Source organism: Manis pentadactyla, chromosome 12 (assembly GCF_030020395.1).
Source record: "Manis pentadactyla isolate mManPen7 chromosome 12, mManPen7.hap1, whole genome shotgun sequence".
Classification (NCBI taxonomy): domain Eukaryota; kingdom Metazoa; phylum Chordata; class Mammalia; order Pholidota; family Manidae; genus Manis; species Manis pentadactyla.
In genome coordinates, this window is record NC_080030.1 from 88143594 (window position 1) to 88158264 (window position 14671).

The following is a 14671-nucleotide window of genomic DNA, read 5'->3' on the forward strand; positions in this document are numbered from 1 at the left end:
GGCGAGGGGCTGCAGACCAAGGGGTTTTTTCTCGCGGCCCGGTCTGTCTCCTCCGCGCGCTCCGCCCCCCTCGCTGGGCTCCGAGCCCCGCCTCCCCAGCCGCACCGCGCGCTCTCCTCTTCCCCCCGCCCAGGGCCCGGGAGGAACTCTGTGGGCGGGCCCCTGGTGACTGGGGGCACGCCCCCCCCGCCCACTTACATACGGGAACTCAGGAGCGAGCAGCCTTTCCACCCTCCCCGGGGCCGGACCTTCCGTGACAGACCGGCCGCTGTGCCGCCCGTAGACACCCCGCCGATGCGCGGACAGGCCCTTGTGTTAGGCACAGTGGGCACCGTCAAGGCCGGGAGGGAATTCTGGTCGAAAACTTCCTTTTCCTTACATCTAGGTAACTTTATTAGATTATTTTGAGTCACTTTTAAATATTTAAATTAATTCAAATGCTTTTTCTTTGAGAATAATTTATAATGTAGTCTTTTACTAATTTTAACTGGTCCTTCTGTCTAAAGACTGATCCTTTTGAAAATTTTGACATATTTTTTCTATGGCAAAAATCGCAGACGTCCGAGATAGGTTACTTTTTGGTTATAAGAAATCAAAATGTACATAGAGTAAAACAGGTCGTCATAAAATTTTACTTTCAAAGTGATTATTTTAATTTTATACTTAAAACAGTTTCCAAGACTTGTAAACTGTTTTAGGTATAAAACTCCCGCCTCTTGTGAGCCAAGATAACTGGCATACAGAAAATCTGATTCTGAATTCATCAAAAAGAAGATTCTCATGTAAACTGGAGTAACGGGTAGGGGATTAGTGAGATGATAATAGGTACTGTACTGTGACATTTCTATAAAACTAATGATGAAATGCAAATTAATGTCTGTATTCACCAAATTTTTAATTAGTTCTAAAAATGAGGTAATGTATGTGCATATCAGATCAACACTTTATCCTTAAGATTGTTCTTTGAGTGGCAGACTTCCTACTCAAAGAGAATCTGACAGTCCCTAAAGGAAGGGGCCACCCACATTGCTCTTAAACAGGGAAAAATACTTTTTAGGCCAGCATCTTTCTAGTGAAGGTCATTAAGAAAAAAATATAAGAAAAAATGAAAAGTATAATACTTTTAAAAACAGAGAAATATGTTTTAAATTAGTTTTGCTACCCTCTGATCTTAATTTAAGATATATTCAGAAACATTAAATTCTTTTCCAGTTTATCCTAATGTTTTATTTACAGAGAGACTGACTAACTCAATGCATTAAGTTCTATAATATTGGATCCAGGTTACTGTGGGAAATACATGTAGCAGGGCTTAGCCCCAAAAAATAACAGGTCATTATATCTGTCTGTGTTACTAAAAGTTGCTTCTTTAGATGTGACTAGGCCATTAATATTAACATTGGTTTTTTTATTCGTCCCTGCTTTTCTGGGTGTCAGTTAATTTTGTAGGCTGCTTTTCTTTGCTCCTCTATGAAAGCATCTAAATGGGTTCAGTGTAGAAAATTATGTATTTCAGAAAAACTCTAAAACCTGAAACTTTTTTTTTTCTTAAATTAGAGGTATAGAAAATGTCATAGACTTAATATATAAGGGAAAGGTCAGGTAATTACATGTTTTCCAATACAGATAACATGTAGGCGAGTGGCACTAAGACTCTCAAAGTGAAAATCATCTTAGAAAAACATATTTTTATGCAGAAAACAATTTTTAGAATATTATTTGATCCTGAATAATACTTTCAAATGTCCAAGTTGCCTCCTACTCATGGTTATGTTGAACTCAGAAAAATAAAAGTAAGACCAACTCATTATGAAGTGTTTGTCTACCTCTTAGTTTTGGTATATGCAGCACATATTATTGCACTCACATGCATAGTTACAGGTCTTCAATAAAATATTAATATTAAAATCATATGCAGACGATAACCTACTTGTGCCTTTTAATTTATAAACTGCTTATGTACTGCTTCTGAGGAACAACATACTTCCTCATAAATTGGGAGGTTAGCCTTTGAGAAGATGGATCAAAAGATGACAAGCTGTGGACCAGTTTGGGCCTCAGTGGTCCAGATGAGTGGGGATTTTAACTGTGGATTGGGGAGACTTGGTTCTGTTGTGAGTCTGCGGAATGTCTTGAAATGTTTTTCAATGTTTTGTGTTTGGCAAACCCAAAGTGTGTTTTGCTAAGCACTTTTCTCTTCATTTTAAGCCCATGTGTATTATAAAGGAAATTTAATCCGTATGTTTTTGATTCCTTTACATTTAACTCATCAAAATGTTGTTTTGTAAGAGCTATTTGATGTCCAAGAAGCCTTTGAGTCTTTTTATAATTTTTAAAAGCTTTTTTCCCTCCTTAGAAACAGGAAGTTGTGTTTTTCTGAGTAAATGAACTAAAAAATCTAAAGGCTAGGGTTAGAAGACTTTAAAACTAAATTAACTGTTAATAATAATAATACAGAAGACACTACTATCATATTATGTTTTTGGTTTGTTCTAAGCATTTTTTTGGTGTTTTGACATTTAGTTCTTGCAACTACCATGTATGGTAGATATTCTTACTATCTCTGTTTTAAAAGAAAAAGTGAAATTGTCTGCCCAAAAGTTATGCAGCTCATAAAGGTGGAGCTGGGATTTGAAACCAGGCAGTCTGCTTTCTTGCATCTAAACTTTTAGCCACTATACCATACTGCCTATTCCCATAGTGTTATGCTGTAACTTACAGGCTTTGGGCATTACAATTAGTTATATATCAGTGTCCTACTAGATGCTGAGAAGATCATGTTCTTGCCCCCAGAGTTTACCTTATCATGGGCACAAATAGACAAAAAAACTTAAATACTGCATGTTTCTTCAGTATCATTTGTTCATTCAACACATACTAGTAGAGTATCTGCTAATGCCAGGCTCTCTTCCGGTCATCAGAGAGACAGCAGTCACAGACCTTGTGTCCTCATGGGTGGTGGATGCTGTATTCCTGCCCTTAAAGCAGACCCCTGGGGGAAATGGGAGAACTGTCTGGGCTGTGGCAGATATTTCCAACAATAATAGAAAATGAAGAGGCAGCTAGGATGACTTGTAGCAATGCCCACCCAGCCTGTGTTCTTGGGAGAATGAGTTTCCAGGGGCAGCTGGGGAGCAGTTCTGGTGTGCAGCCCTGTTCTTCAGATGTCGTTGGGTATTTCCTTCCTAGCACAGCTCTTTTTTTCCTCCATGATGTCCGGAAGCTAGTATTCCTGTTTCTGTAAAATAAGGTTTTAACCCTTGAAAGTCATAGCTAAGTTGAAGAATGAAACACCTGAAAGACCTTTAGGAAATTTCATATTTGTTAATTATAAATTGGTATGTTTTACCAATTTGGCATCTGAATTATGAACAAAAGATTATAGCAAAAATTAAGGACATTTAACAGTTAACTCATTAGGTTGATATTTATTTGAAAGCTTTATGGATGTTCTTTACTATAAAACTAATAAAGCATACTAAGAGCAAACTGAAAATCAGAATCAACTTTAAAGAAAGGAAAATCCACCTAAAAACACAAGTCTAATCTGACATTTCTGTTGGCTCTAGATGTGTAGTTTATTATTTTTAAATGGGTATATAACTGTCTTGCTTTTAGTTATGTACTTTTTCAATAACTTTTTCTCATTAAAAGAAAAGGAATACCAGCGTTTACCTTTTAACATGAAATATCACAATAGAATTTGGAACCTTGTATTTGGCTTTCCTTGAAATTTGAAGTTTATGTTTTTGTAACAAGGCCATTTAAGAAACTGCTGGAACCACTGGAATTGCCATGACATGGCGCCCGGTAGAGAGAAGCCACCAGGGAATATTGGCTGAAAACCCCAGGGGGAGATGTGTGGTGTGGTGAGGAAAAGTCACCGGAATGGTGCCCTTTCCTCAGGGAATGTATCTTGGATTCCAAATCAAAATTCCTTCAAAATGAAATGGAACAATTTAGGAAGAATGGATACTACCATCTGCATAAAACCCGAAAAGTGCCAAGTAATAAAAATTTGTCAAGCATATTACACAGTTAGGATTTTCTTCTGAGCCCTCAGAAAAAGACAGACTGTTTTGTGAAAATTACTTTCTCATCCATATTGTAAGAATGAATGAACTCCTTAAAAGGTTTAACCTGTGACAATCTCTAAATTCTCATGTAATTAAGCTTTAAAATTAAATATGCATAAATGCAAGCTGAAAGTGTTAAAAATGGTAAATTCAAAGAAAAGGGAAAGCCTATAGTACTTTCATTTGTGTTAAAAAATAATATAGAAACATACTAAATAAAAAGTGAATACATTTAAAAAGACTTATATTTTTAATCTTCTCATTAAATGCCCCCCAAGCAGCCAGAATGCCCTTATTTCACATGATTTTCCAGGTTCTGCCAATAGCCCTTCTTAGTTTTGAAAACTTATTCACATGTCAAGGGAATTAAGAAAGACAAACTTTCTTTAAAGAAAGATAGGAAATCCCTGAGCTAGGCATGTTTTAATCTTTGAATTACCTTTTTCAAATACTGATATTTTTCCACTTTTCAAAAGTTCACACTTTGCCACTTTGCTATTATGAAAGTCCTATATTAGAACCTTTTTTGCTAAAGAAATCTAATGAGGATTTTTCTCCTTTACGAAAAAGGTGAAGTGAAAATAGCCTTCAGCACTCCTTTTCTTTCGTGAGCCCTGATAGAGGCTGCGCACACCCAGAGCGGGGAGAGTGGCGCCCCCAAGTTCCTTCCCGGGGAACTACACTCGATGTCTCAGCCTCAAGCCGCCATGTCTTTGAACCATGTCTGTGTGCACCTGTCTTAATCTCGATTTATTGTATGCAATTAGAAAGATGGGTCCTAAGGTATAGAAAAGCCTACAAGAGGTTATTTTTTAGATCTGGGAATACTAAAAAGTATTTCCATTTAAATTAACAGTCATTGTTTCTTTACTTTATGCCATTTTGGCTTATGAAATGTTTCATGGGAAGGCTGTACATTCAGATAAGGGGGTTAACCTTTTTGAAGATTTATTACAGTTATTCATTTGTCTTATAAAAGTTTTCCCTTAAAATGCTTTGGAGTCCTGTATCACATTTGCCAGAACTATACTCATTTCTTTCAATTTGTTCTCCAGTTCTGGAAGCTGAGAGAAAGCTGCTCTGGGTATATTACGTGGGAAAATGGAGTCTACAGAGAGACTAAGGAAGAATCTCAATTTTAGCTTCACAGTTATAAGATGTTCTCTCACTCTTGGTATATTTTTTCTTGTAATAACACAAACTAGAACAATGAATTCTTATGATTCTCAAGCATACTTTATTGATCTTTATTCTTTCCCTGAGAAAAAGAAACAGGAAAAGCAGTTGGCTTCTAGTGCAGCTATTAAACATAAAGGATGCACTCACAAAACAAATTTCTTACTTCTAATCCTATGTTTCTGACAGTTTCCTCACCTTAAAAAAAGTCATAGTATTAGTTTTTAACAGTTCAAAAACTTCAGTCTCTGCCTATTAAAACATACATATAGATAGCAATTCTGATAGGCTAAAATCGGTAACAGTGTCACTGTTGCCATAATGGCCTGGAGTTGCATCTCTGAAATCAGTAGTGGGAATTCAAGTTGACTTGATTGGCCAAAACAATGATCTGATGCTACAGCTCATTTATGCAGTTTGGCTTCCAAACCCTGGGGTCCGACGTCTCATGTTAGAGTAATGACAATTGTGGGGCATCCCCTGCTTAGTCTCATCTTTATTTTAATATTGTTTTAATACTGTGATCCTGCCTCTTCTCTGCTCATTGAAGGAAGGACAGAAAGAACTGGGTGGGTGTGTAACAACCTAGGGAGGGGCATTATTCCTGTAACTACCTTTCTATTTGGGTGGAGGAGCTGTATCACCAATGTACTAAATTGAAGATCTGTAGACCTCATTAGGTCTGAGTAGAGTTTTAGCTCATCCAAGTCCCATTCTAGAGGCAACTTAGTCCATCCTGAAATGTGGCTCACAAATACAGTTTTACTTGAACAGAAAGGAAAATATAAGAAAAGTGAAAAATACAGTTTACCTATTTCTTAATCTGAGAACAAATTGTCAAAGTTAATCTGAAAGGACAAACTCAAATGAAGCAAGATGACTTTTCTTCTCATCATTTAAAAGTAGGAAGCTCAGGTTTTACAAACTTCTGTTACGGTTTAAAAAATTTTTTTCTGTCTTTTATTTAAATTAATAGTCAGGAAAGCCTTTAGAGAGTTGAGGTTATGTCATTTTTATACCCCAAGTTTTTAATCAGAAATGATATTTTGGGGAGCCTGTCATTTTCCATGTAGAGAAGTGTGTGTGTGTGTGTGTGTGTGTGTGTGCGTGTGTGTGTGTATTCAAGAAATATCCTAATGCACAACCTGAACTGGATTGGTCATGTCTGGAGGATCTGGTACTTTTTGCTCTGAGTCTAGAAGCTCAGGTGACTGGTCTAGTCAGTGAGTGAAAATAAGCAAGAAACTGGCTTAAGATTCCAGAGAATGTCTGGGAAGTCAGAAGGATGTCAAAGACCTTGATAATGTGCTTTTCTTATTCCCAGAGGAAATTGTTCCCCTCCATGTGTATTTCCTCTTCCTCCTCCTCCCGCTTCTTTCTGTTTTCTTCCCCCTCAAGGTCATTCCTCTCCTCTCGCTCCCCTCCGCCTCCTTCTCCTCCCGTTTATTTATCTCCCACTTTTGAGTCATACATCGTAAGTCTGCTGGCCTCAGGAAGGATGAATACACTGCAGAACAGCAAATGTGCGAGTGCAGGGACAGAAATGAAGGACTTCAGTGCAAAAATCAACTCAAATGAGCTCTTTCTCTCACCAGAGTAGAACAGTTTTTTAAATGGGAGGCAGTTATTTAGTGGAACAAGAGGGGACTAGACACGTGAGGAGGAAAAGGTCACACAATGACAGACCCAGTTAGGGGAGTGGGGAAGCCCTCTGGAACCTGAGTTCTGGTTCACTGAATCACAGGGTGGCTCTGACCTCTCTAGGCCACTTCTCCTCTCTCAGTAGGAATAAACACCTCCTATAAGTCTTTCACTTCGGGACAAAAGGGCAGGGATTTTCTTGACATGGAAATTGGATGGAATTAGCCAAGGAAGCTTTAGAAAGCCTATGAGAAAATCATCTCATGGTGATTCTGAAATTATTACTTCTTTTCCTTTGGCTGTTTCTCTGGCCTGGGCCTGTTGCCTTTGATTCTTCCCTTATGCAAGTTGTAACTGTTTAGTAGTAAAGGGGGAAGAGGATGAAAACGGAGCCAGGAAGAGCAGAGTGTGGGCCTTGGCGTTTTCTTAGTGCTCTTAGTAAACCAGTGTGTGGCCCACAGGGACAGCTTCCTGCCTGGCTGCAGAGGCTGGAGCGGGACGGAAGCCTCCCAGGGTGAGGAGGGAGCTCGCTGGGGACAGGAGACGCTGCAGCTGGCACCCACGCGGGGCTTGCGGCCCCCTGCTCCTGGGGTGGAAGGGAAAGGGAGGGAATAGCTGCTCGGCAGGGATGCTGCAAAGGCAGGGGAAGGGAAAGAAGAAAAAGGAGTGAGCTTTTGTTGGCTGTTAGTATGTTGGTTACTTATTTCATACCAGGCTCTAGAAAAATGTTAAGTCATTTAATCATTACAACTTGACAAGAAAGGGAATTTTAATTCTCATTCCATAGATACCCACATCTGGGAAATCTAGATTTCTAATAGGTTTTCAAGTGATGGGTTTTGGAGAAATTTAGTAATTAGAGCAAGAGAAAAGGTAAGATTCAAACCCAGAATTCTCTGTTTTCAAGGCCAGTGGTCTAAGTATAGCCTATGAAAAAGCAGTTCATAAAAGGAAATTTCTTCCCAGTGAGGAGTTCATCTGATGAAGAAGATAAGAGTATCTTTGGAAAGAAGTTATCAAACATGACAAAAAAATTTAATACTTGGGGGCAGATACAAAATGAATTAATATAGGGGGGAAATCTACATTTTCACTGTGCACCCTCAAATGAAATTGAACATGTTGCAATGGAAAATACCTTGATTTCATAGGAGACTCATCAACCAAATTAGGGTGCATGAATCACAGAATATACTCAATCAATTTTAAACATGTAGCAAGAAACAGGAGGAAAGAGGTGGAGTGCTAACACACTTAGGATAGGATCCAGTGCGTGGACCGCATTATCTGAATTCTGTCTTTTTGATGCATCCACCTTCCCTGCTGATTCTGTGGGTTAAGGAGCAGAGTTGAGTGGGAGCCAGGGGCCTCCATAGACAGAAGGTGCCTTGAGCCAACATGTACTTGCTCTACTGCAAAGATGCTTAGGAAAACATGCAAGGCCAGAAAGTGAAGCTCGCTGATAATCGCTGAGCAGCCACAGCTTTTCTCTGTGTATCTCTGGAAGAATTAGGTCACTAATGGCTGATCAAAGGAATCTAAACCCATTTGATATCTCACAAATGTTTTTTTTCTCAAAAAGACAAAACAAATGTATTACCGTGTTTACTGCTGCCAATGTTCTTCATTCCCCTGTGTACATCAGATTTCCATCTGGTCTCAGTTTCCTCTGCCTGAGGGACTTCCTTCCCACTTTTTGTGCATGTGTGTTTAAGGTCTTTGGTGAATTCTATAAACTCTTGTATGTCTGAAAAAAAATCTTTATTTTACCTTCATGAAAGATATTTTGCTGTGTATGGAATTCTAGGTTGACAAATTTTTCTTTTAGTACTTTAGAGATATTAATCCATTGTTCCCTGGCTCACATTGCTTGTAATAAGGTGTTTGTTTGTTTATTCATTTTCTTCTGTACAAAACATGTCTTTTCTCTGGATGCTTTTAAGATGTTCTCTTTATTTCTAGTTAAGCAATTAGATTATTATTTTCCTTGGTATAGTTTTCTTCACTGCTATACTTGGGGTTCATTGTGGATTTTTTGGATCTGTGAATTTTTAGGTTGCACTGAATTTGGAAATATTTCAGTTATTGCCAATGCAAATATCTGTCTCTTCCTGTCTCTCCTAATCTTTGGGGACTCCAGTCTTGTATATAATGTGTGGCTTGAAATTGCTGTCACGCATTTCCCTGACATTCTATTCATTATTATTATTATTATTATTATTTTTAGTGTCTCTTGTATTTGTGTCTCATTTTGGATAGTTTCTTTGCTCAGTCTTTAAGTTTACTAACCTTTTCTTCAACACTGTTTAATCTGCTGTTAATCCTGTCCAGTCATTTTCAACTCTGGATTTTAAATTTGGTCTTTTTAAAAAATCTTCCACTTGTCTCCATATATGTTTGTTTTCCTCTGTCTTCTTTAACATAAAGAATGTATTTATAACAACTATTTTAATGTCTTTGCTTAATAATTTAATCATCTTTGTGATTTCTGAGTCTATTTCTATTGAATTGATTTTTCTTTGAGTTGGAGCTATATATTTTTTTCTTCTTTACATGTTTATAAGTTTATTATTGCATTCCAGTTATTGAAAATGCAATAAAATATCTGTTGGGAAGCTGGATATTTTCTATTTCTTAAAAATTCTTGACCTTTGTTTTAGGATGCAGTTACTTGGAAACAGTTGATCCTTTCAAAATATACTTCTATGCTTTTTTTAAGTGGGAAAATAATATCATTTAGTAAAGAGACAATTTTACCCACTACTGAGGCAATACTTTTTTCAGTAGTCTACTTGATTCCTGTGTATTATGAAGTTTTTTCCTATGGCTGATGGGAGCACAAACTCTTCCCAAACTTGTTTGAGGTGTAAACATTGTTCTGCCTGTTTCTTCTCTGCAGTTCTTTCTCCAGTATCAGGCAGCTTTCTCACACATGTGCTGACCTGAATTCACCTGAAAACTCAGGGGAACACTATATAGTCCTCTGGCTCTCTCTGCACTACTCTCTCCTTTCCATGAAACTTGCTCCTCTCCCTGATATACTCTTCTCTCTAGTCCTCTACTCTGAGAGTTCTAGCTGCCTTGGTGTCTTTTCTGAGTTTCAGCCCTGGACAAGTTTACTGTGGATTCACTGACATCAAGGAATGACAATGGAACGTTCTTCTCATGGTGGCAGGTCAAGCACTACAATTACATCTGCATACAATCCTGTATGTAATCTGTAATCCTCCTTCATCTCTGCCTCTGCCCAGAACACTGGTAAGAGCTCTTTATATAGTAACTCAGTCAATAATAGCTCATTGCCTAGGGTGTGGAAGCATTAGCCTAGCAGTAGGCCAATTACATCAAGTGGTTTAGGGTCAAATGAGGATCCTAGCCATAGGTATTTCCATTTTCTCCACAAGAGAGGACTAAATTATTCTGCCCCATTAAGAAGAAAATCCATAATTTCCCTAGGTTGTCCTAAAGTGGAGAAGAAAGAGAGAAAAAAGCACTTTTTAAAAAAAGTCTACAATGAGGATAATAATCTGGGATATTAGGAGAGAATTTCCCTTGGGTGAGGAATTGCTTAATGAATTCTTAGAACATATATCTAATATTTAATCAAACATTGTTATTTGTATTGTGATAAAATCTCCAAAAAATTTAACAACAGTCTGCTTGTGCTTTTGGTGCTTTGGAGGAATTCATTCATTTACCAGACATTTACGGGGCATCTACTTTGTGCCAGGTACCATTCCAGGTGCTTAGGTAAATCTTTGAAGCTGCCTCAAACTTTTACATTCTATGAGGTCAAACTCAGGATTATGTTTCTGGCTTGGAGATCTTGGGAGTAGTTAGTGAATCAAACTCCACGACACACACATAGGAATTTGGCTGTTGAGAGGGTGTTAGGTATTAGGATAGCTTCCTGTCTTGCCAGTGGGTTTCAGCCTGGGACAAGTTCACTATGGATTCAATGAGACTGAAAAAAAAATGACAGTGGAACGTTGAGGGGTGAAAGAGTTATACCCAACTTTATTCCCATGGTGGCAGGTCAATCACTAGAATCCTGTCCACCTCAGAGTGAGTCTGCATTCAGCAAGCCGGTCTCTGCCTCTGGGTCTCTCTGCCCCTGCAGCCATCTCAGTCTCTGTCCTGGGCACTGCTACCACTCCAGTCTCTGCTGTCCTGCAGCCCTGCAGCCCAGAGCACTGGGCAGAGCTCTTTTCAGACTTAACAACATATTGCCCACTCATGTAGTGAGCAAACCGACCAGGATCAGGTGAGAATCCTGGCCGTAGGAACCTTCACTTTCTCCACACTTCCTCATGCTTTCTGAGGGAGAGGCAGCATTTGACACTATTGGACATTTACTTTAGAAGCTTAAAGAAACCCAGAGTTCAGAAAGACATAAAGTGTAAACATCTTTTTCCTGTAAACTTGGAAGATTATTCTTTCTAGTTGCCAGATAAGGCAAAAACTGAGAAGTAATTGGCAAAACCTTAGCACCTGGAATCACTCAGCACACTTGGAACATCCCAGTGAGACAACCACAGGTTTCAGGATTTGTGACTGCATCTCTTGTTTATCCTTTTACCTTATAATGTTTCCACCCATCTGTCTCAAGCCTACTCTGTGGCTCTCTGAAGAGTCCTTTTGCTCTGCAAGTTCAGTCCTGACCCTAACGTACCATCCTGTGACTGGTTTGACCCACTTTTGGTCTCATGTAGCTGACTCAGCAGTAATAGATTCTAGTATCTAAGGGAAGTCTCTCCTCTCCCTATTGCTTCCCTCTCTTCCTGCATGCTTGAAAGCATCTTGAAATGCTAAAAGAATGCAAAAGAACAAACGAAAAAAGACACTTGATTTACTCTGTTTTTCTCTCGCAACAGTGTGTTGAAGCAAACGTGACTTCTGAGTAACTGAGCGCGCTGTTTGGCACAATGTGTGGAAAAAGGTGCAGTGATTTGTCAGTGTCCCTGACTGGCCAAGAGTACTGCCTTCGGCCCCTGATGCCAGGTGGTAGGAACATTCAGGCCAAGTGTCTGGAACTCTGGCGCCATTGCTGCAGTGCAGTCCACACCAGCTGGACCTGGGCAGCCACTTGGTGTGGAAGTAGTGGCACCGTTCTTAAACAGAATCTTTCATAAGCTGGAGGCCCACCTCCTAATTTAAAAGTTTGCTGCCCTCATAGATGAAGTAACAGTCTTTGTTAAGGTTTTCCAGTTTTTAAAAATTTCGCTATTTTTATTCATTCTTTTATTATATAGTATGAGTTATATTAAAAAAGAAAAACTCCAAGAGTAAATGGAAACTGCACAGAGGTGAAAACCAGTGAGTAAACACTTACACAGTTCCTCAAATGGTGGCAAAGGAAAGAGGAAGGTACCAGTTGACACTAGAGAATTCCTCACTTTCTTCTTGTGGATTTAAACTGCTAAAGGAGTTAAATGTTTTGGCTTACTGCAAGCTTCCTTTATTTTAGCAACTAAAAAACATGATTCTTCCCTTAGTTTTTTCTTCCTCTTTTCACCAAGAACCTGAAAACAAAGACTTTTTTTTCTTCTTTTAATCAAACATTCCTCTCTAGGTATGTGCCAAGTCAGTTTTTCTCTCCACAAAATCAGGGCCCTCTTCCAACGTGGGAAGGTGTCTGCTCAACAGGGTGTGGCTCCTTACTCTTTTCTGTTGCTGTGTGAATGCCAGATTCTCATTAATTTTTTCACAATGAGGAGAATCCTAGGTGCTCATTAAGAGTTTTTCAGAAGGTACTTTGTGGGACAATTGTAAGGTGTACCAGCACCTGACTAGCCCATGTTCCACCACTCCCACTCGGTGTCTGTGGCAGACGTGCTTGTCTATTGTGGCACACCTTCCCACAGATGTTGGGTGTGCTCAGAATGCCTCTCAGCAGCATGTTCCCGCTGACCAGCCAGAGCTGTGCACAACAGGGGCCTCCTTGCCAGTGTCTGGCCCCAGTGTTTGTGGTCAGCCCCAGCAGAGGTGCCTGTTCTAGCTCTCCTGAGGGGAAAGAGGTGAACAGGGATTCTCCCTGCTGGAAGGTACTTAAAGAATATTTATTTTGTAAGCCCCCTGAATCAAAAGAGCCCCTGGCTTTAGCAATTCTACCAGAATGACATCTGGGGAAGTCATTTCCAGCCATAGGGGATTTCAATTCCAAGTAGCCAGTAAGAGACAACCAACATGAGAGTCTAATAAATACTGATATCACAGACTGTTATGACTTCTTGTTTGAGCAACAGTTATCTCCACTCTTTGCAGGATCTAGGTATACCTGTCTGTTAGGATGCCCCTACCACATCAACCTGAGTTTACAGTGATAGTAGGCTCAGAAACAGCAAAACAGACTACAGATGCCTTTCAGCATGAAAGAGGGAGTGTGAGGAAGCCAGACAGTGAACTCACTGTGTTAATAAAATACCTCGGATCATGGGGATAAGGCAGGTTCTGTAGTTGATTTCAATGAAGGATTTTAGGTAAGTAAGGAGGGGAAGTGAAGTTATGCTGTGAAGGAACAAATTGTTTGGCTCATTTAGAGAAATCCATGTTATTAGATAGACTTAAGAACATAAAAATTGCATTTTATTTAAAATGTTCTCTAATTCAGACTTGACCATAATTGAGGCCAGCTTTTGTCCAGGTGGCCTGAATTTGTTTTTCCCAGCACAGCTCTAAAGAACCCTCTCTGGGCTTAGTAGAAAACACTGCCCGCTTGTTTTAGGTCGTCCCATACCTGCCAGAATCTGTGTTGACTAGCTTGATTCTTTATCTCTTTTCTAAACCAGCTGGTATCTAGTCCCTTCCATTTATCTCTTCATCCTCTACCCTTATCAGTATCTCTGTCTCACCTCTTCCATGTCATCTCTTTTACAAACACAACACTGACTTCCTTCAAGCTCCCGACCCTCAGCTCCATTTCCCAGGGTGCCTAGAGTGGTACTTCCCTTTATGTATCAGGAAGTAACCATGCCCTTAACAGAAAGAGCAAAAATATTTTATCCTCATGCTTTTCCTTCAGTAGTGTCCCCAACAAATGTGGCTCAGTCTTGTTAATGAGACTGAGCACAATTAATGAGGTGCCAATGTAGAATAACCTATTCTAAGCAAATTTTTCAATTAGGTGTCTTTTTATTTATTTTGAATTTTCTTCTCACTTTCCGTATGCTATATTTCTTTCCAGCCTCAGCCCTTTTCACCAAAAAAACTCCCCCACTGCAAAAACCTTAGATATCTCCTTTTTAAGTTGTTAACTACTACTGAAATTTTCTTTATCAATTTCGAGCAGCAGAGAAGAGTGATTGACAGGTACTAGTTATTTTTGTGTAGGTATGTATTGTATCTGGCAATTCCGGTAGTGGTTAAGGTGCTTTGCCTTGAGACTATCATTTCTGGAACCTGGCAAATGGAAGGAAACTGAGAAGCAATCAGGATTTTTCTTCTCTGAATATCTGAATACTTCCAGGACTCAGAGTCAAATATATAAACGCATATGCTAAATTGTGCCCATGCTGATCATACATGGATCCCAAGGAGTTATTCAAGATTTATTAATTATACAAGTTGAACCTTCTCTCTTTCACCTTAAAGTAACATATCTTGAGAAGAGTCTTATCTGAACCTCCAGTCTGAATTATGTTCCTATTTGTACTCAGTTACAGTTTTTTCCCCATGTGGGCTTTATCACTACAGCAATCCTGTGATTATTGGTGCAATTACTTATTTACTCTGTGGCACTACTGTTTTATAGGCTTCATGAGGGTAGGGAACTTGTTTCT

At 39.2% G+C, this 14671-nt stretch overlaps 1 protein-coding gene across 21 annotated transcripts in view; it reads left to right on the top strand.

Moving 5' to 3' along the window:
- Nucleotides 1-207: 207 nt before the first annotated feature.
- LOC118919346 (uncharacterized) overlaps nt 208-14671 on the top strand; it is a 54723-nt gene continuing 40259 nt past the window's right edge. For all 21 annotated transcript variants that reach the window (XR_008992823.1, XR_008992824.1, XR_008992822.1 and 18 more), the window contains exon 1: nt 208-385. The gene's annotated coding sequence lies outside the window, so the exon portion shown is untranslated. The remainder of the gene's footprint in view (nt 386-14671) is intronic.